Source organism: Aegilops tauschii, chromosome 6, assembly GCF_002575655.3.
Source record: "Aegilops tauschii subsp. strangulata cultivar AL8/78 chromosome 6, Aet v6.0, whole genome shotgun sequence".
Taxonomy (NCBI): Eukaryota; Viridiplantae; Streptophyta; class Magnoliopsida; order Poales; family Poaceae; genus Aegilops; species Aegilops tauschii.
In genome coordinates this window covers 285,482,148-285,503,987 of record NC_053040.3, presented here as the reverse complement: position 1 = coordinate 285,503,987, position 21,840 = coordinate 285,482,148, and the positions used below count along the sequence as shown (strand labels likewise).

At 46.7% G+C, this 21,840-nt stretch overlaps 1 long non-coding RNA gene across 1 annotated transcript; it reads left to right on the top strand.

Annotated features, from left to right (window-relative positions):
• The first annotated feature begins 9,147 nt into the window (after window positions 1-9,147).
• Window positions 9,148-11,231, top strand: LOC109757662 (uncharacterized). The gene is made up of 2 exons (XR_002231605.4): window positions 9,148-9,802; window positions 9,960-11,231. It is a non-coding gene; the product is annotated as an uncharacterized lncRNA (long non-coding RNA).
• Window positions 11,232-21,840: the final 10,609 nt, after the last annotated feature.

Sequence of the window (21,840 nt, the reverse complement as noted above, 5' to 3'; positions counted from 1 at the left end):
TGGCTATACTGCGTGCACCATGGCTTAGGCCGGTGCTTATTTGGTGGAGGGGTCAGTGATTTGGGTGGAAGGTGTCGCGCTCACGCCGGGGGTCGGGCCATGTGGGATGTGGAAGGAGGAAGAGGATGGGGTTGGGTGTGGATTACCTGCCTGGATAGGCGAGGCCGAGCGGCATGAAGGAGGGTCGCCGGCGAGGAGGCGGCGGCGCTGTAAGCAAGGAGTGAAGGTTTCAACTTGGAAAGGAAGGCGGAAAGATGGGAAATGTGGCTTTCGGTAAGGGGGAGGGGGCGGGGAGGTAGATATTTCCGCGGAAGCCGAAAATTTGGAATCGCTTCAGCCAAAAAACTGGTGCGCAAAGTGTCATCAGACACGGTCCCTTATTCGGACACGATCCGAAGATATTTGGTGCTGCATCTCGCACGGTTGGTTATAATAAACTGTGTGGGATCTACTTGATTTTTGGTCTTGATTTAAATTACATAATGGGGTCACATCGGCCATGGACGGTGTTTAAATTGCTAGACCTTTTATCTGCAGTGATCGTAAAAGAATTGGAATTATTCAGGGTTCGTTTGGACATTATTATGCATTAAGTGAGATTTCAATGCATTTATGTGCATAACTCAAATTTGAACTACATGCACATGCTCCAGTGCATATAAATTCATTGAAAAATCAAATCTTTGTCCTTGGGTGCATCCTGAGGTCCCATGCAATAAATGGGAATGAATTTCAAACACCATGGCATCATTGATTGCCGGCAAAACAGTGAGATGCCTGGTTTTTAAATTCTAGTAAATCCAAAACTCGTCTGAAATTCATGAAACTTGGCATGCTATCATGGAGCGGCATCAACATGCCATGGTACAAATTTTGTCCCATTTGGGGCAGGTTTGGGTATATGCTTCTCACAACAAGCATGATGGTTTTCGGTAGGGAACGTCCCACCTTTGGGGACGAAACGATATCCATTGCCTCTTATTGCTTTCAAGTTTTTTTCTCGTGTCAACATAGAACAACAGGAGTGTAGTGTGAATTTTTGTGATTTTTTGGGGTTCGTTTGGACATTTTTATGCATTAACTGAGTTTTCAATGCATTTATGTGCATAATTCAAATTTGAACTACATGCGCATGCTCCAGTGCATATAAACTCATTGAAAAATCAAATCTGTGTCCTTGGGTGCATGCTTAGGTCCCACGCAAGAAATGGGAATGAATTTCAAACACCATGGCACCGTTGATTGCCGGCAAAACAGTGAGATGCCTGGTTTTTAAATTCTAGTAAATCCAAAACTCGTCTGAAATTCATGAAACTTGGCATGCTATCATGGAGCGGCATCAACATGCCATGGTACAAATTTTGTCCCATTTGGGGCAGGTTTGGGTATATGCTTCTCACAAACTGGACCTTCTCACAACACGCATGATGGTTTTCGGTAGGGAACGTCCCACCTTTGGGGATGAAACGATATCCATTGCCTCTTATTGCTTTCAAGTTTTTTCTCATGTCAACATAGAACAACAGGAGTGTTGTGTGAATTTTTGTGATTTTTCAGGGTTCGTTCGGACATTGTTATGCATTAACTGAGTTTTCAATGCATTTATGTGCATAATTCAAATTTGAACTACATGCGCATGCTCTAGTGCATATAAATTCGTTGAAAAATCAAATATGTGTCCTTGGGTGCATCCTGAGGTCCCACGCAAGAAATGGGAATGAATTTCAAACATCATGGCACCGTTGATTGCCGGCAAAACAGTGAGATGCCTGGTTTTTAAATTCTAGTAAATCCATAACTCGTTTGAAATTCATGAAACTTGGCATGCTATCATCACGCGGCATCAACATGCCGTGGTTCAAATTTTGCCCCATTTCGGGCAGGTTTGGGTATATGCTTCTCACAAACCGGAGCTTCTCACAACAAGCATGATAGTTTTCGATAGGGGTCGTCCCACCTTTGGGGACGAAATGATATCCATTGCCTCTTATTGCTTTCAAGTTTTTTTCTCGTGTCAACATAGAACAACAGGAGTGTTGTGTGAATTTTTGTGATTTTTTGGGGTTCGTTTGGACATTTTTATGCATTAACGGAGTTTTCAATGCATTTATGTGCATAATTCAAATTTGAACTACATGCGCATGCTCCAGTGCATATAAATTCGTTGAAAAATCAAATATGTGTCCTTGGGTGCATGCTTAGGTCCCACGCAAGAAATGGGAATGAATTTCAAACACCATGGCACCGTTGATTGCCGGCAAAACAGTGAGATGCCTGGTTTTTAAATTCTAGTAAATCCAAAACTCGTCTGAAATTCATGAAACTTGGCATGCTATCGTGGAGCGGCATCAACATGCCGTGGTACAAATTTTGTCCCATTTGGGGCAGGTTTGGGTATATGCTTCTCACAAACTGGACCTTCTCACAACAAGCATGATGGTTTTCGGTAGGGAACGTCCCACCTTTGGGGATGAAACGATATCCATTGCCTCTTATTGCTTTCAAGTTTTTTCTCGTGTCAACATAGAACAACAGGAGTGTTGTGTGAATTTTTGTGATTTTTCGGGGTTCGTTTGGACATTTTTATGCATTAACTGAGTTTTCAATGCATTTATGTGCATAATTCAAATTTGAACTACATGTGCATGCTCCAGTGGATATAAATTCATTGAAAAATCAAATCTGTGTCCTTGGGTGCATGCTTAGGTCCCACACAAGAAATGGGAATGAATTTCAAACACTAGGGCACCGTTGATTGCCGGCAAAACAGTGAGATGCCTGGTTTTTAAATTCTAGTAAATCCATAACTCGTTTGAAATTCATGAAACTTGGCATGCTATCATGGGGCGGCATCAACATGCCGTGGTACAAATTTTGCCCCATTTGGGGCAGGTTTGGGTATATGCATCTCACAAACATGAGCTTGTGACAACAAGCATGATGGTTTCAGTAGGGAACGTCCCACCTTTGGGGACGAAACGATATCCATTGCCTCTTATTGCTTTCAAGTTTTTTTCTCGTGTCAACATAGAACAACAGGAGTGTTGTGTGAATTTTTGTGATTTTTCGGGGTTCGTTTGGACATTTTATGCATTAACTGAGTTTTCAATGCATTTATGTACATAATTCAAATTTGAACTACATGCGCATGCTCCAGTGCATATAAATTCGTTGAAAAATCAAATATGTGTCCTTGGGTGCATGCTTAGGTCCCATGCAAGAAATGGGAATGAATTTCAAACACCAGGGCACCATTGATTGCCGGCAAAACAGTGAGATGCCTGGTTTTTCAATTCTAGTAAATCCAAAACTCGTCTGAAATTCATGAAACTTGGCATGCTATCGTGGAGCGGCATCAACATGCCGTGGTACAAATTTTGTCCCATTTGGGGCAGGTTTGGGTATATGCTTCTCACAAACTGGACCTTCTCACAACAAGCATGATGGTTTTCGGTAGGGAATGTCCTACCTTTGGGGATGAAACGATATCCATTGCCTCTTATTGCTTTCAAGTTTTTTCTCGTGTCAACATAGAACGACAGGAGTGTTGTGTGAATTTTTGTGATTTTTCGGGGTTCGTTTGGACATTTTTATGCATTAACTGAGTTTTCAATGCATTTATGTGCATAATTCAAATTTGAACTACATGTGCATGCTCCAGTGCATATAAATTCGTTGCAAAATCAAATCTGTGTCCTTGGGTGCATGCTTAGGTCCCACGCAAGAAATGGGAATGAATTTCAAACACCAGGGCACCATTGATTGCCGGCAAAACAGTGAGATGCCTGGTTTTTCAATTCTAGTAAATCCAAAACTCGTCTGAAATTCATGAAACTTGGCATGCTATCATGGAGCAGCATCAACATGTCGTGGTACAAATTTTGTCCCATTTGGGGCAAGTTTGGGTATATGCTTCTCACAAACCGGAGCTTCTCACAACAAGCATGATGGTTTTCGGTAGGGAACGTCCCACCTTTGGGGACGAAACGATATACATTGCCTCTTATTGCTTTCGAGTTTTTTTCTCATGTCAACATAGAATAACAGGAGTGTTGTGTGAATTTTTGTGATTTTTCGGGGTTCGTTTGGACATTTTTATGCATTAACTGAGTTTTCAATGCATTTATGTGCATAATTCAAATTTGAACTACATGCGCATGCTCCAGTGCATATAAATTGGTTGAAAAATCTAATATGTGTCCTTGGGTGCATGCTTAGGTCCCATGCAAGAAATGGGAATGAACTTCAAACACTAGGGCACCGTTGATTGCCGGCAAAACATTGAGATGCATGGTTTTTAAATTCTAGTAAATCCAAAACTCGTCTGAAATTCATGAAACTTGGGATGCTATCATGGAAGGGCACCCGACATGCTGTGGTATTTTTCGTGTCCATTTTAAGAGAAGGCGCACTCGAATAATGACAGCCAACAAAGGCATTTTGAAAAAAAATAGCTACCACATTAATATCTCAAACGTTTGTATAATTCAAACCATGTGCGTTCGGTTAACCATTCACGTGACGCCACGTGTCTTGGTTTTGATGGCTATAGGAGGTACCGTGTGGACAGCTGCTTGACTGAACGGGAGGCGTGCGACCACAGTCCGGTGTGCAGGCTCACCGGGAAGCGTACAAGCTGTTCAACGCAGGATCGGTGCATCTCTTCAACACAAACGGTTCAGATTACGGTATGCAAATTAAAGCCAGACTTCGGCGGTAAGCCAAGAGACACTGTGATTTGTCAAAATATGCAGCTAAAAATCAATATCACCATCTATTTTTTGCAACTAAAATTCAGTAATTAAGCATATATTTCATTCATACTAGAGATTAAGCACTCGTTCTCACCGGGAAGCGAGACAGCCTTGGACTGCCGCCCGCCTCGCTCCCACTGGTCTATATTAATGGTGCCGCGGAGCGGCCGCACCCCCCATCCTCGCCACACACACAATTCCTCTCTCTCCGCCCGCATCCTCGACGCCGCTCTGAATCCTCAAAGCCGTCAGTGTATGAGGATGCCGCTAAAGCGCCCCATCGGAGGGAGTGGCGACGCCGGGGCTGCTGAAGCACCAATGCACGACGTGAATATGGAGACAGAGGTTCCCGTCCCCGCCGACGAGGTGGAGAACGAGGCTGCCAACAAGCTGAGGCGGGTCGAGAAAGAACCACAAGCGACTCAAGCAGGCCTAGACTTCATCAACAACCTCCCCGATGATATGTTGATAGTCATCATATCCCTCCTCCCAATCAGAAATCGGGCGAGGACAGCCGCCGTTTCCCGGCGGTGGCGCACCCTATGGCTCCGCACCCCTGTCGACCTCCTCCACGCCCACAAGCTCTGCCATGGCTATCGCCAAAGCTTGGATGCGTTCTCCCAGATCCTCGGCAGTCACCATGGCCCAATCAAAGGCCTTATCGCGGGCAAGTTCCGTTCCAATTGCAGGGAGCGAGGCAAGCTTGACGTGTGGTTTCGATCCCGCGCCATAGATCAGCTCGAGAAGCTAAGTTATAATGATGGGCATATGAGCCTGCTGCCAATGTCCGCGGTCCGCTTCGCGCCCACGCTACGCCTCGCCAAGTTCATGAACTGCCATCCCCCCCTTAATGACGCGCCCGCTCTTTTTCTACCACGACTGAAGCACCTCGAGCTCGTCGCCGTCCGCATCCCAAAGGATGACATGGAGCGCCTGCTCCGCGGCTGTACTGCACTCGAGTTCCTTCGTCTTCAGGCGATGAATTGGTCGATTCCTTGCACATCTCCTCCAGGACTCTCCGCACTATTTATGTGTGTTGCTGGTGCTGCAACGAGAGATCACAAAAGGTGGACCACAATATGGTCATCTAGGACACACCTTCACTTGAGAGATTACTTGTAGTTGATCAACAAGTTCCAACAAGAATCAATGTCATTTCTGCGCCGAAATTGAAAGTGGTGGGCTACTCGTCTGTCAAATACTACAACTTTCAGGTACAACAGTCGCCTTATATACCTCTCCTTCTTGATATCAACGTTATAACTAGTTTTGAAGATGTATGCTCGTCTGTCATCCAGCGAAGCTCCACCCAGACTCTGGGCACAGTGAAGGTCTTGGCACTAGAATCTGTCGTCCCTAACCTGGACCAAGTTTTCAGTTGCCTGAGATGCTTTCCGTGCCTGAAGAAGCTGTATATCGAGGTGATGTTCCTTTCCTGTTAAATGTTAACCATAAGGGAGTTCAATTTTTTGCACCTTTTCCCAAGTTCACAATGACAATGTACTACTATTTCTGAAGGAAATTTGGAGGATTTTAGGACACACACACCCACCCCATATTGGTTGCTTCATTCATATGGTTACAATCGTTCATAAGAATTTCTCCTTTGGATTCATCTGTACTAGTTTTCTTAGGGAATTTTTCATCCAATCCAACCTCTTGTGAAGAAGGCTACATGTTTCTAGATTGTAATCAAATGCCCATGTTAATCATGCCTGATCGAAGATGGCACGTTGGTGCATTTTACCAATCCTGCAAACCAAATGGGCGTGTAGCAGTGTTCAAAACTGCATGTAGGCACTAACACGTTCCCTTCTTTTCCTTTGCATATTAGGCCCGGTGGATGATGTTTATAACGACAATCACATCGAATGCCTAGATCTGCATCTCTCAGATATTACTTTGAACTCCTACCGAGGGACCCCACCGGAGATTACACTCGCCAGGTTCTTTCTTGCCAGAGCAAAGGTGCTGAGTGTACTGAGGTTGAACACGCATTTAATTAGGAAAGATCAATGGTATGATCAGCAGAGCCGGCTGGTACTGTTGAATGAAGTGCCTCCAAAAATGCCAAAGTTCATATGGGAAGAACATATGGCAAAGCAATTGGAAATCATTGTGTCAAACCCATACATGACTTGTCAGCGCCTGGTCCCTTTTCAGAAATGACATAGCTTGCAATGTTTGAATTTGGGCATTGTAATCTTTGAATTTGAACCTTGCAATATTTATGGTATTCGTTATATTGAACCGTTTATGTTCTCTTGTCTCAACGCAAACAGTTCATCCGGGTGAACCGCATGTCGTACATCGCACACACCTTGATCTGGCGGACCATTTCTTTTGTGTTGCCTAATCACAAACAGTTCATCTGAGTGAACTGTATGATGTAAATCGCACACACCTTGATCTGACTGACCGTTTCTTTTGTGTTGCCTAATCACAAACAGTTCATCCGAGTGAACCGTATGATGTACATTGCACACACCTTCATCTGGTTGCCCATTTCTTTTGTTCCTACTCATCGAAAACGGTTAATTGAACTGAATTGTATGCCCTGAATCGCACACGCAACTAAAATCTGAATCGTGTTTGATGCATCCGTCATCGCAAACGTTTTGCGCCTTTTTTGACGGTTTTTTTACACCACCGTTTGCGATTATTGCATCGCACACAGTTTCCTCGAAGGGTCTCTGATCATAGTGTCGCGTTAGCAGCATCTTGCAGTAGTGCCCTCTGTTTTCCATCCTCCCCGTCCCTCCAATACCTTCGCACTATACATGGTACTTCGCACCAAGGCACTACCTACCACACCGCACTGAGGCCCTTCCTGATTGTAAGCACGTTCGAGCTCTTAGGCCAACTCCACCGCGCCACCCCATCTCGTCCGGCCCCGTCCGTTTGGGGTAAAAGGGACAAACGAGGCGGCCCAGCGTGCGACGGCCTGGACCCATCTGGTCCGTTTTGTGTCCGGGCTGACCCATTTCGAGCCCAAACATGCGCCGGGTTTGGGTTGCGGCGGACAGCGAACAGACGCGTCAAACGTTCGCGTTGGGGCCGCGTGGCAGGCGGCCACCTACATCCCACCCGCCAACATCAATGCGCACGTGCGGGTGGCCCCACCTATCATCCGCCCAGCGAACGGTCGCCGTCCTTCTTAAATGGGAAGCCATGGACCAGTCGTCGTCCACACTTCCCACTCCGGTCCCTCTCTGCCCCCTCGAAACCTGACACTCCCCAAACCCTAGTCGCTCCCCGTCCTCGACCTCGCCGGTCGGCCGCAGCCATGGGGCTATGGAACTACGGCCGCAAGGGGAAGCACGACCGCGAGGCCGGCTCCTCCTCGGGACGCCGCCGCGGCTCCGTGAAGGAGGAGCCCGCATCACCGCCGCGCACCTCCCGTCGGGCCCCCTCGCCTGCCCCCTTCACCATCGCCCCTAGGGCCGCTGACGAGCGCGACCAGTAGTACGTCAACGCCGACGTATGCCGGCCCTACTGAGAGACGAGGACGTCGGTCCCGTGGAGCGACGTCCACCTCCCCAACAATTGGCACCTCTCCATCGACCAGGTCCCGATCCCGCCGGTGCTGATGAGCGGCCATGCGCGCCGTGATGAGATCGAGCGCCACCACCGCCTCCTCCCCGACGACCTCTACTACGACGAGAGGTACGCCCCCGACTCCGTGCTCTGGGACACGTGGCTCCAGGACAAGCACGACGTGCGACGCGCGTCCTACTTCGTCGGCACGGTGTCGGGGCCGCGAAGGCCACGTCAGGAGGTGCGCGAGCGTACGCGGGTGCGCGGCCTCACGCCAACGCCGTCGCCTTCCCCGTCTCCGTCACCACCTCCACCTCCTCGCATGATAGCGGAGGAGAGGCATGTCTCATGGCGCGTGTCATGGAGGACTCCATGCGCACGCATGATGAGCGCCAATGGGAGGGCCTCGAGGAGATGACGGCCCTCTCCGCGGCCGGCGACGTCGCCATCCCCGAGCTGGAGATGGTGGCGAAGGAGAAGGTGATGGAGGAGCCGCCGGTGGCCGCGTTCCACCCGGGCCTGGTGGTCCAGGGGTGGACCTGGCCGTGCACGGCAGAGCAGATGGCCGACGCCGTGGGGGGCGTGAACTAGTGCCCCACACCGCCGCGGTCACCGGAGCGGGACGCCTCGCCACGGGAGGAGGTGGTGCAGGCACCTGCCACCTTCCAGCTCGCCGCTCCCGTGCACCACGGACCGCCGACCCACCTCTGGACGCTGTCGGACTACGTCGATCTCGTCAGCGACGACGACGACACCGGTGGCCACTGAAGACGGCGACGGCCACGGCATCGACGGGCGCGGCAGGAGCGCGCGGGCGGCCTTTTTTTGTTTTTATGTTAATTATGGCACTGGGCCGTTAAGTGAACCGTGAAATTGGGCCGTTTTGTGGCCATGACCCCTTAACTTATGTTTTAATTTTTTTAACTGCGTTTATTTACTTTTTAAGTCATTTTATTTTAGTTTTTCTTTTTTTATCACGTCCAACACGGACATGATTTGAGGTGCGGCCACGTGCTGAACGCATCCACGACCCAACAGACAGAGGTGGACATAGACGAACCCATTGCCGCCTCAAATGAACAAAATCCAGCCAAACCGGGCGTCCGTTTGGGGTCGTGCTGTGGAGTTGGCCTTACCCATGGCGCTCGCGTTGGATCCCCATCAACCATCCCCGTGCAGCAAAACTAGTCTCTATGCGCGCTGTTGTTCTGCTCCGGGCCCTCCTTCCGCCGACGGCCTCGGACGCGCTGCTCTATTCTGATCCTTCCTCACGATGGCGTCCTCGGATGCACTAGATGCAGCCGTTGCCGTCGGGGCCCCGATTCCAGTCGGACGCTCTGCTCCGGGCCTTTCACGCCGGAGGCTCCGGACGCGCCTGATGCGGCCATCCCGCGCAACTTAGGAAGCCTATGCTCAGGCGTTGCCCTGCTACGGCCCCTCCTCGCACAGACAACCACGAACAATCTGGGGCAAAAGAAGCCGGCAGCGGCAAGCAATCCTATCAGGCCGCGGTACACAAGTTTAATTCATCCACCGTCTCCAATTCTATTTTCTATACGAATCTCGTGGATTTTCTTCTCGCTCCCGATCTTCTCTATTTGCATCAGTACTATTTTAGCTGGGTGTCCAAACTCCTTATTCAGATTTGATATTTTTTCCTCTTGGAAGTCAAAACAAGTTGAAGCCTCCTTCATCGATGCTCATCTCTGTCCAGTAGCACATGTGCTAGATGGGATAAATTGGAGACCTGGCTGCCACCACCGCACCTACAGGACGCCTGCTTGGGAATCTTAAAAACTCTATGGTACATCTTCCTCAACGTAAGTTCAAGCCTCTACCATGGCTCATCCCCTTCTCCTTCAGGCACCAGGTGTGTTGGGCGGACAAAACTGGAGCCTTCGCCGCTGCTACGGCGCCACCATGCGGCCTCCTGATCCGTAGATCCGAATCACTCTACAGATACACCTTCATCTTTATTAGCTGTTCAACCATGTTGCATAATTTGGGATTCTTATTAATTCCCAATCCGTTGACTCTTGCCACCTACCCATTCAATTTATTGATGTACCAGATTCATGGTGTTTGGATTTAATTGGAAGAAGTGATATGTGTCTTTCAATCTGCAACCAATTGGATACGACAATGAAGAACACTTGATTTTTTTGTTGCAACAAATTATAGGATGGCGAACGCATATGCTCATCTAACTCAAATATAGACAATGAATGATACTCGAGCCAGTCATGTCGCTCATCTTGATCTGCCATCTCCATTTTCTCAGTCAGGTTGGTAGATCTACATAACTAGATTTTCGTGAAATTTTACTCTTCGTCATGTGTCATTTGGAGGAAGTCCATTGCTACAGATGGATCCAAATAAATTTCCTAGCATGTTCTCCACATTTTTGACTGATGCTTTCATGTCATATGGTGCTGGAGCATATCATTGATTTCCTTTTGTTCGGTCATATGAATTCTTATGATGAGATTGGATTTTTTATACACTGGAATCACCAACAAACATAGTTGAATGAAAGTATCGCGTATGTGCTACCGCATTTTTAATGGATTATGTCCGATGGGGCTATCGCAAACTGATGTATTATTATGTAGAATCAATATATTTCTATACCATGATTGGTCTTTATGCCTAGGAAATATTGAGTCCGCCTAAATTGATCTTAGGATGTAGTATATGGTTCACGATCCAAGTAGAGATTACACAAGAAGTCAATAACTGGTATTTTTCAGTCGATTTTTTTCCTCAGTTTGTGAAGATCTGCAACATTTAACATGTGTTTTTCTTAGTTATGGTGGTTCGAACCAATTCAATATTTAGTAGTCCCTATTCGAGGAACTATTATGTATTTCCCTGAAAAGAACCATTGTATTTGTCACATAAGAATGGACGAGGTTAGTCGATGTGACGCAATTTCAGTTATGTCAAAAGTACGTCTTCAGAATTTCACTCAGTCACCTTAGATAACCCTTTTGTTCTCCATATAAGGCTATCTCTTTCAGCGTGTTCAACTAAAAGTAGCTAATTGACTTTTTTAATCTTCATATAGGTCTGTCTATTCCAGCATATTCAACTAGAATTTTTCATATGCATCATCATTCATTGGTTCAATCTTCATTGACAATCTGACAAAAAGTTTGCTACTTCCGTACTATGGAAACTTTATGAAACCGACAAGCTAACCTTCTTTATCAATGAAAATTTTGAATTGTCCCATAATTTTTTGAAGGAATTTTTTCACGCTTTACTATTTACTCACTTAATAAATCCTTCTCCTATACGATGCTACAAATTCCCGCAGCAACACGTGGGGTATCATCTAGTTCACAATAACATTTAGGTCTCACATTTAGTCATATCAATAGTATAATCAACTAGCGCTAAATAATAAAAAAATCTCGGATGACAACACTTTTTCAAAACAATTGGGATATAATATGACAAAATGGTATCTCGCTAGCTATTTCTGAGACCCCAAAACATAAATGCAGAGCACCCCTGAAGATCAAGGACTAACTAGACATTATAGTTCATGGCAAAAGAGATCCAGTCACACTCATACTCAACATCAATTAAAAACAAAGCATACAAACGATAGTGGTGCTCTCCAACTGGTGCTTTTTATAAGACGATGATGACTCGCAGAGGGAAGAAGGGATTTGCATAGGTGCTAGAGCTCGGAGCTTTTAAAACAGAGATGAATATAATTTTGAGCGGTATGCTTTCATTGTCAACATAACAACCAAGAGATCTCACTATCTTCCATGCTAGATACATTATAGGCGGTTCCCAAACAGAATGGTAAAGTTTTTACTCCCCCTCCACCAACAATCACACTCCACGGCTAGCCGAATCCATGGGTACTGTCCATACCAACAACAGTCCTGGGGAGTTTTGTTTTATTATTATATTTTGATTTGATTTTGAGCATGGACTGGGCATCCCGATTACCAGCCACTTTCTCGTGAATGACAAGTGAATAAACACTCATCGTGAGAATAACCCACCTAGCATGTAAGGTACTGACAGCCCCCAGTCGCTAGATTCAGGCATACAAAACAGATTATTATTTGAAGGTTTAGAGTTTGGCACATGCAAATTTACTTGGAACGGCAGCTAAATACCGCATATAGGTAGGTATGGTGGACTCATATGAATTTTTTTTGGGTTTATGGAAGTGGATGCACAAGTAGTATTCCCGCTTAGTACAAGTGAAGGCTAGCAAAAGATTGAGGAGCGACCAACTAGAGAGCGACCAACAAGAGAGCGACAACAATCATAAACATGCATTGAGGTTAACCAACATTGAGTGCAAGCATGAGTAGGATATAAATCACCGTGAACATAAATATCATGGAGGCTATGTTGTTTTTGATTCAACTACACGCGTGAACATGTGCCAAGTCGAGCCACTTAAATCATTCAAGGGAGGATACCATCCTATCATACTACATCATAATCATTTTGAAAGCATGTTGGCACTCAAGATAAACCATTATCAACTCCTAGCTAATTAAGCATGACATGAGTAACTATAATCTCCAATTGTCATTGCAAACATGTATCATTCATAATGGGTTGGATCAAGAACGATGAGCTAATCATATTTACAAAAACAAAATAGGTCGAGTTCGTATCAACTTTTCCTTATCTCAATCACTTCATCAAATATCGTCATTATTGCCTTTCACTTGCACAACCGAATGGTGTGAATAATAATAAGAGTGCACGTGCATTGGACTAAGCTGGAATCTGCAAACATTTATTCAAAAGAGAAGACAAGGTAATATGGGCTCTTTGTTAGATCAACAATAATGCATATGAGAGCCACTCAACATTTTCATCGTGATCTTCTCCTTTCGTCCCAAAGAAAAAGAAAAGAATTTAAAAGAAACACACTGAAATATTTTTGGAGTTTTTGTTTTCCTGAAGAAAGCAAAACAAGAATGAGAAAAACTATTTACACGGGAAAGCTCCCAACAAGCAAAAAAAGAACGAGAAATGTTTTTTGGTTTTCTTTTAATAGTACTACTAAATTAACTTAGAAAGAAAAACTAAAAAGAAGTGGGAACTATTTTTTTATTTTCTCGAAGTTTTTCAAACACACAAGAAGAAAGCGAGAAAAATAAACTAACATGGATAATACAATGAAAAAGGATGAACACCGACAACTGGAATGAGTGTGTGAACATGAATGTAATGTCGGCGAGAAATACGTACTCCCCCAAGCTTAGGCTTTTGGCCTAAGTTGGTCTAGGGCCACGGCTCAAAATAACCCTCTCCTGGGTACTGGAGGGGTTGTTCGCTCTTCTCAAGAAACTGATAACGTACCACAACATCATAATCAAGGTAAGAAGGTGTTAACTCAATGTGATTTCCTCTTATGGGTACCCCGAGATAATTAGCAAAACGGGTGGTATAAATCCCACCAAAGAAATCTCCATCTAAAGCATTATTATGTAACCGCCTTGCAACAATAGCCCCCAAGTTATATTGTTTATCACCCATTACCGCACTCTTGAGGACACTAAGATCTAATGCACAAAGGTGGCTATGATCACGTTTACCATTAATGCATCTACCTATAAAGAGAGCAAAATAATGTATATCAGGAAAGTGAATGCTCCCTATAGTACCTTGTGTGACATATCTGGTTTCTCCCATAGTGAGGCTAGCAAGGAAATCAATGCAATCAGATTTACGAGGTTCACTATGAACCCCATTGTAAGATTTTACATACTTCATTAAAATCTTCAAGGTCCATTCAAAATGATTTATGATATAGATCAAATAAAACAGAATGTGTATTGCGCTTGGATGTAAACTCAAATCTCCGCACAAAGGAATCAGTGAGGTGATAGTATTGCCGGCACTTATCTCACACGAAGTCCTCAAGGCCAGCGTTTTGTACGTACGCATCAAATTCCTCCTTAAAACCTGCATGAGTCATGAAATGATCTGACGACCATTCACAAGGCCGCACTAGAGCTTCCCTCAGTGGTTCAAGGTCTAGCTCACGTATCGCGAGCCTTGTGGCTTTCTTCTTTGAGGAACCACCTTGGTATATTTTCCTAAACATTTTCTCCCTCTGAAAAAAATTCTGAAATTTTTAGTGACTCAAAATGAAAGTGAACCAAAGTCAATAAGATTGATAGCAACTACTCCCACAAGTGTCTAGAGGCTATATCATGCAACAAAACTACTTTGGACCATACAAATTTGACATGCAAGCTCAAGAACAAGGTCACCACAACATCAAATATTTTCAATATATAAAGCACTAGAACAAAAACTAATTGGACCATTGGAGGAGTGAACAACCCCCCGAAACAGTTTCGGAAAGGGAGTTCCAAGCAAGGAGATCGAAAATGGCAGCAAAATGAGCAAGACCACAGGTTTGAGCAATGGTGGGATTTTTTCTGGAGGAAGACGAAGTGGATGGGTGCTGGCATAAGTGAGGGGGCCCACAAGCCCTATAGGTGCGCCCTGTGGGCTTGTGGGCCACTGGTGCACCCCCAGAGGTGTTTTCAGTGCGAAAAATTCTTAAATATTATAGAAAAATTCATACTAAATTTTCAGGGCATTTGGAGAACTTTTATTTTCTGGTCATTTTTTATTGCACGGATATTTCAGAAAACAGAAAAATAATAGTATTTTGCTTTATTTAATCTAAATAACAGAAAGTAAAAAGTGGGTACAGAAAGTTGTGTTTACTAAATTGATCCATCTCATGCTCATCAAAAGGAATTCATTAACAAGGTTGATCAAGTCTTATTAACAAACTTCTTCCGAATGACATGAAACCGGAGAATCTTCGTATAACAATAGGTTACCTCAACGGGGATATGCATGTCCCCAACGATAAGAATATCATATTTCTTTTTGATAGTGGGAATAGGGAATTCAAAACCTCCAATAGCAATAGTTGAAATTTTTCCAATAAAATTGATGCTATTAACTTGAGGTTGTTTCTTCAGAAAGTGTACCATATGCTCATTACCATTAACATGAAAAGTGACATTGCCCTGGTTGCAATCAATAACAACCCTTGCAGTATTCAAAAATTGTCTACCAAGGATGATCGACATATTTTCATCCTCGGGAATATCAAGAATAACAAAATCCGTTAAGATAGTAATGTTTGCAACTACAACAGGCACATCCTCACAAATACCGATTGTCATGGAAAAACACGGTCACCTATGGGGCCATCAGCCCCTTGTGGTTCGGCAGGGGGCATGAACACATTGCACAAAGAGCGGAGGGCGTAGCACAGCACGACAGAGATCACACGGGTGGTTTTTACCCAGGTTTGGCCCGCCGCGAGGCGTAAAACCCTACTCCTGCTTTGGTGGATTTATGAGGGATTGTGGTGGAGACGCAGCGCTCTAGCCCGGCAAGGTTGCCTCGGGGCGAGAGCAGCTACGCGTGTATGAGTGTACAAGGGTCCGAATCCTTTCTATGGTTGCCATGGCCCTCCTTTTATAGATCAAGGGGTCACCTCAATGGCAAATCAGTCATTGTGCACTGAGTAGATAGCGAACAGTGCTATCATACCTAACTCTGCAGGCAGGTCAGAGCGCATTAAATGCACCGCTTAATGTCACATCGTAGGGCAACCCGGCAAGCCTTGCCAGGCCGTTCGCCCACCTTCTCGCCTGCCTGCGTGACACGTCTCTGGACGGGTGTCATTGGGAGGTGATTTCCATAGGAAGTGGCTGCCACGTGCCAAATAATAGCCACTTAGTCACTTGGGGGTTTGACACCGCACCGATCGATGACTTGCGTTGCTGTGAGGTGGAGCGGTGGAGCCTTGGCGGGGTAGTTCGCCCTCGTCTTGCGCGACAGGCCTGCCTGGACGGTCTTGAGATTTGTCTTCGGGGCAACCTTGACCTCGCCAGGCTCACCTGCCTGGCAAGGGAGGCTTTCCCTTGGTGATATCTTGCCCCTCTAGCTTGACCTGGTCTTCTTGATTTGCCCTTTGATTCCTCAAAGAGCTGATCTTTTCTTGCTTGGTCTAGTCTTGAATGTCGCAACCCCGCTCTTAATCCTATGCATAGTCTAGGCAACATACTCAGAGTTTGTTGCACCAACAGGAGCCCCCCGGACCTGGCCCGAACGCGCTGTCGGGCGTCGTCGGGGTAGGCCCTATCCAGTGCACAGGCGAGAGAGCAGTAGTTGCTTGTCCTTTGAAATCTTCTTTGCTTCTTCATTAACCCGAGCTTGAATCAGTTTCCGGTTTCCCCGCGCGTCGCGTAACGCCAATCGTAGTGGGGACATGCCTGTAATGGCCCGTGAATGACTTTAACGCACGGGGGAGTAACTGCCAATTCACTCTTCCCACCAAGTTCTTATCCCCTTGCCACGTATGCCGCATGCATTGAGTGGAGTAGGTAACGGAGGCGTGTGGTGCGGGTGAGCGTCAGGGCAGGGGCCCGGTCTTCTTGGATTGGCGGAGAGGGACATCGGTTGCCCGCCGAAGGATCAGCTCCCAGCCCCAACCATCCTATAAAAGAGAGGGCACAGGAGGAGTGGGGATGTTCATCCTCACACTCCTCCTCCTCCATTCTCCGCCTTCTTCTGGTTATGCTGAAAGGGAGAGACCGGGGCCGGGCCCCGGGCTCTTGCTTGGGGTCGATGATGTTGAACGCTTGCGTTGACGCCTGGGGAGTGGAAGAAGGGCGCGTTCAAGCTTTTGCTGGGGTAGGACCCCCTTCTAGTCTTTGCACAAAGTATCCGGCCTGGGGTGGTGGCCTGGTGCTTGGTGTAGGCGGAAAGGGCCTCAGGGGGGCGTGCGGGCGGCGCAGCGGTAGCGTCGGAGGTAGCGACTCCGGCGTGCCCATCGCCGGGCCGCCCAAGGCTCCAATTTTAGTGAGGGGCCACGTGAGCGACATCACGCCGAAGCCCAAAATGGGCGTAAAGCGTGGTAGTCAACCGCAACCTATCCCCCTTCTCCTGTGGTGTCGAAGGGAAACCGCGGAAGCGATTCGCCATTGGTAGCGGCAGATCCCTTCTTTTGGGGAACTGCTCATCTTGTGCCTGGGCGAGTCCTTTGTGCCCGTGCATGCTTCTTCACGGGACGGCACCCTTCTAGCCTTGGGTCATCGTAGACGACATGCTCTCTGTGGAGCCCTCCGGAGCGCCTGGTGACCGTCCTGGCCGCCATGGTGGGGGTTTAAGCGACGGAGGGCGCGCCCCCTTGAGCAACAGCGGTGAGAGAGGTGGCAGCAACCCATGACGCATCAAGAACGAGGACGACCATTCGGACGAGGCGTGGTTGCCGGCAGCACCATCATCACCGGTTGGGACTTCGGCAACGCCACCATCCGCACCTGCCCTCCGGTTTCTTCCTCCCAGCCCGGGAACGGCACCATCCTGATCCTCGGGAGGTGCCGAATCCCAGCCAGGCCTTCCCTCCGCATTCTTCGTCTCCCCCTGCAACTTCAAGGAGGGGAAGGACAGAGCAAAGGCATCACGGGGCATTTATCTTTTTTCAATCTAAATATGTAGACATCTGCCAAACTTTAGTCTAAATTATGTAATCTTATTTATCCATGTTTGTGTTCTGTAAGATTCGTACTTGTTTATCAGCATATTAATGAAAAATACAAGCCTTGCTAGGTACTTGTGCATGTAACATATCCATTTAGAGGTGAAATGCCTCTATACATTCTAGTAAACAAGTTTTCCACAGCAGGCTATCCTGCTGGTACCCTCAGTTCGTGCCGTGAGGCTAGGCCTGTCGTGCACAAATCACAGGGAGGGACCAGCTCCTCGCCAAATCTTTTCCGCCAAAGGCCACAACCATCCTAACCGAAGCAACGTTCGAGTCAAGGGATGGGAGCACCTAGGTTTCGAAGGTGGCAATTTTTTCATATGCACAAGTCTCTACTTACAGAATATGTATGGATAAGGAAGAACTTATCTGTTTGGCTTGCCGGGGATCACGATGTAGGCTTGTCTTCTCTTCTCTTCATCGGGACCAAGTCCATGGTAAGAGCCCTGCAACTTATCGCAGATGAAAATGATGCCACGTGCGATCTTATCTACATGATCATGCTATGCTTATGCATGCATGCAATATTCCTTGGGGCCCCCAGCGCTTCGTGTATTTCTCTGTTGCTCAGGTTCTAAGCCTGGCTTTGTACAAAGGGTTACATGCAAATTTGGCAAGGCTTGTACAAAAGGGTGGCTGCCGGGTAGGGCCCGACAGCCGCGCCTTACGGGTAGAACTTACGGAGATGCTCAATTTTCCATGAGTTTTGCAATTAAATGCCATCTCTGATCTCCAGACGGACTGCGCCGGGTCTGGTGACTCATACTACCCGGTAAGGGCCTTCCCACTTCGGCGTCAACTTGTTTTGTACCTTGGCGGACTGAACGCGCCTAAGGACAAGGTCGCCTTCCTCAAAACTCCGGGCATGAACCCTGCGGCTGTGATAGCAACACAGGGCTTGCTGGTAGCGTGCAGCACGCGTAGCAGCCCAGAGATGGTTCTCCTCAAGTAGCACAGCGTCGTCACGCCGGTGCTGTTCTTGCGCTACTTCATCATAGGCAAGCACTCGAGGTGATACGTATATGAGTTTCGTGGGGATAACTGCTTTTGCCCCGTAGACTAGGGAGAAGGGAGTCTGCCCGGTAGCTCGATTTGGTGTCGTTCTGAGGGAACAAAGAACCACCGGCAGCTCATCGATCCATCATCTGCCATGCTTCCGCAGCTTATCAAAGGTTCTTGTCTTGAGTCCTCGTAGCACTTCAGCGTTCGCCCTCTCAGCTTGCATGTTGCTCCTTGGATGAGCAACAGAGGCAAATGAGATTTTGCTTCCAAGGGCATGAACGTATTGCATGATGGCGCGGCTCGTGAATTGGGTGCCATTGTCGGTGATGATTCATGCACGGACCCCAAAGCGTCACACCAATCCTTTCAAGAACTTGATAGCTGACGTTGCAGTCACCTTTCTCACGGGCTCTACTTTCGGCCACTTTGTAAACTTGTCGATTGCAACGAACAAGAATTCAAAGCCCCCGGTAGCACGGGGGAAGGGGCCCAAGATGTCGAGCCCCCAGACCGAGAACGGCCATGACAAAGGGATTGTGTCGAAGTAAATGACCACGGGTAGCCTCATCTGCTCACCATGGTATTTCAAGACATCGGGGCCAGCTGCGCCCCTCAAGCCTCAGAGATGAAGAGCCACCTCCTCGAGGCCGGCGGGTCCAAGCGGCCGGCTGCTGGAAGGCGGCAGAGCCCAGAAGGCAGCCATGTGTAGGATCGGAAGTATGTCTAGAGGGGGGGTGATTAGACTACTTGACCAAATAAAAATCTATCCTTTTCCCAAATTTAAGTCTTGGCAGATTTCAGCAACTTAGCACAAGTCAAGCAATCAACCTACACATGCAAGTCTAATAGTATAGCAGCGGAATGCAAAACATTGCATATCAAGGTTACACAGAGATTTTTTCCCTGTGGTTCCGATAGGTGGTGCTATCGTACATCCACGTTGATGGAGACTTCAACCCACGAAGGGTAACGGTTGCGCGAGTCCACGGAGGGCTCCACCCACGAAGGTTCCACGAAGAAGCAACCTTGTCTATCCCACCATGGCCATCGCCCACGAAGGACTTGCCTCACTAGGGTAGATCTTCACGAAGTAGGCGATCTCCTCGGCCTTACAAACTCCTTGGTTCAACTCCACAATCTTGACGGAGGCTCCCAAGTGACACCTAACCAATCTAGGAGACACCACACTCCGAAAGGTAATAGATGGTGTGTTGATGATGAACTCCTTGCTCTTGTGCTTCAAATGATAGTCTCCACAACACTCAACTCTCTCTCACACAGATTTGGATTTGGTGGAAAGATGATTTGAGTGGAAAGCAACTTGGGGAAGGCTAGAGATCAAGATTCATATGGTTGGAATGGAATATCTTGGTCTCAACACATGAGTAGGTGGTTCTCTCTCAGAAAATATATGCTGGAAGTGTAGGCATGTTCTGATGGCTCTCCTCATGAATGAAGAGTGGGTGGAGGGGTATATATAGCCTCCACACAAAATCTAACCGTTACACACAATTCACCAAACTCGGTGGGACCGAATCGGAAAACTCGGTCGGATCGATTCAGCTCAAAATGTGAACATTAGGCTTTTTGTTGGGACCGACATGTCAACTCGGTAGGACCGATTTCATTAGGGTTAGGGCATAACGTAATCTCGGTGAGACTGATTACACAAACTCGGTTGGACCGATTTTGGTAATAAGCTAACCAGAGAGTTGGTCAGGCAAACTCGGTGGGACCGATTCGCTCATTTCGGTGAGACCGAAATGTTACGAAGGGGAAACCGAGAGTTTGCATTGCGAACTCGGTGGGACCAATCACTCATCTCGGTTAGACCGAAACGTTACGAAGGGAAACAGAGAGTTTGCAATCCCATCTCGGTGAGACCGAAATCCCTATCGGTGAGACCGAAGTGACTAGGGTTTGTGGCAGTGGCTATGTCAAGTTACCTCGGTGGCGCCGGATAGAATATTTCGGTGGGGCCGAGTTTGACTTTTTGGTTTGGGACATATGTGGATATGAGAAAGTGGTTGAGGATTTTGGAGCATATCACTAAGCATTTTGAGCAAGAAAGCCATTAAGCAACACCTCATCCCCTTTTAATAGTATTGGCTTTTCCTATGGACTCAATGTGATCTTGGATCACTAAAAGTAAAATATAGAGTCTTGAGCTTGAGCCAATATGTGTCCTTAGCATTTTGAGGGGTCCACATTCCTAATCCATGCCATGCCAATCATTGAGCTTTCCTGAAATATTTATCTTGAAATAGCATTAGCTCAATGAGCTATACATTGTTAATAATTACCAAAACCACCCAGGGATAGTTGCACTTTCAATCTCCCCCTTTTTGGTAATTGATGACAACATATAGATCAAAGCTTCGACAAATGATAATAAGATTGAAATACATCGTCGCTTTGAGAAGTATGTGATAAGCAAGAGCTCCCCCTAAATTTGTGCACTATTTAAGATTTGCTTTTGAATGCAAATGCACAATCGATTAGGATCATGGGTCACTCTTCCATGTCACATACATCTTGGTGGAGCGCTCAGAATGATATGAATTGAAACATGCACTCATCACCAAGCAAAGTGAATGATCATATATGGAAAATAAGAGATAATATCATCCAAGCAAGCATTAAAGTAGCATATGATCCAACACATGGTCATACACGTATCTCACACAGATATAGAGTATCAACCAAGCACAGAAAAGTTCAACCAAAAGCAAGAGAGACAAAGAAGCAAAACACTCTCTCTCGAAGCCTATGATCTATACATTTCTCCCCCTTTGGCAACAAGTTACCAAAAAGTTCAAAAATGCATAGTGTTATGCGTCTCTTAGGCTTGGTCTTCGGGAGGTGGTGTAGAGAGAACTCCAAGAACGAAGGCATCAGTTGATGTAGCTGGAGCTGGTGGAGTTGCTACTGGAGGTGGAACTGAAGCTGTTGCTGCTGGTGCAGATGAAGTAG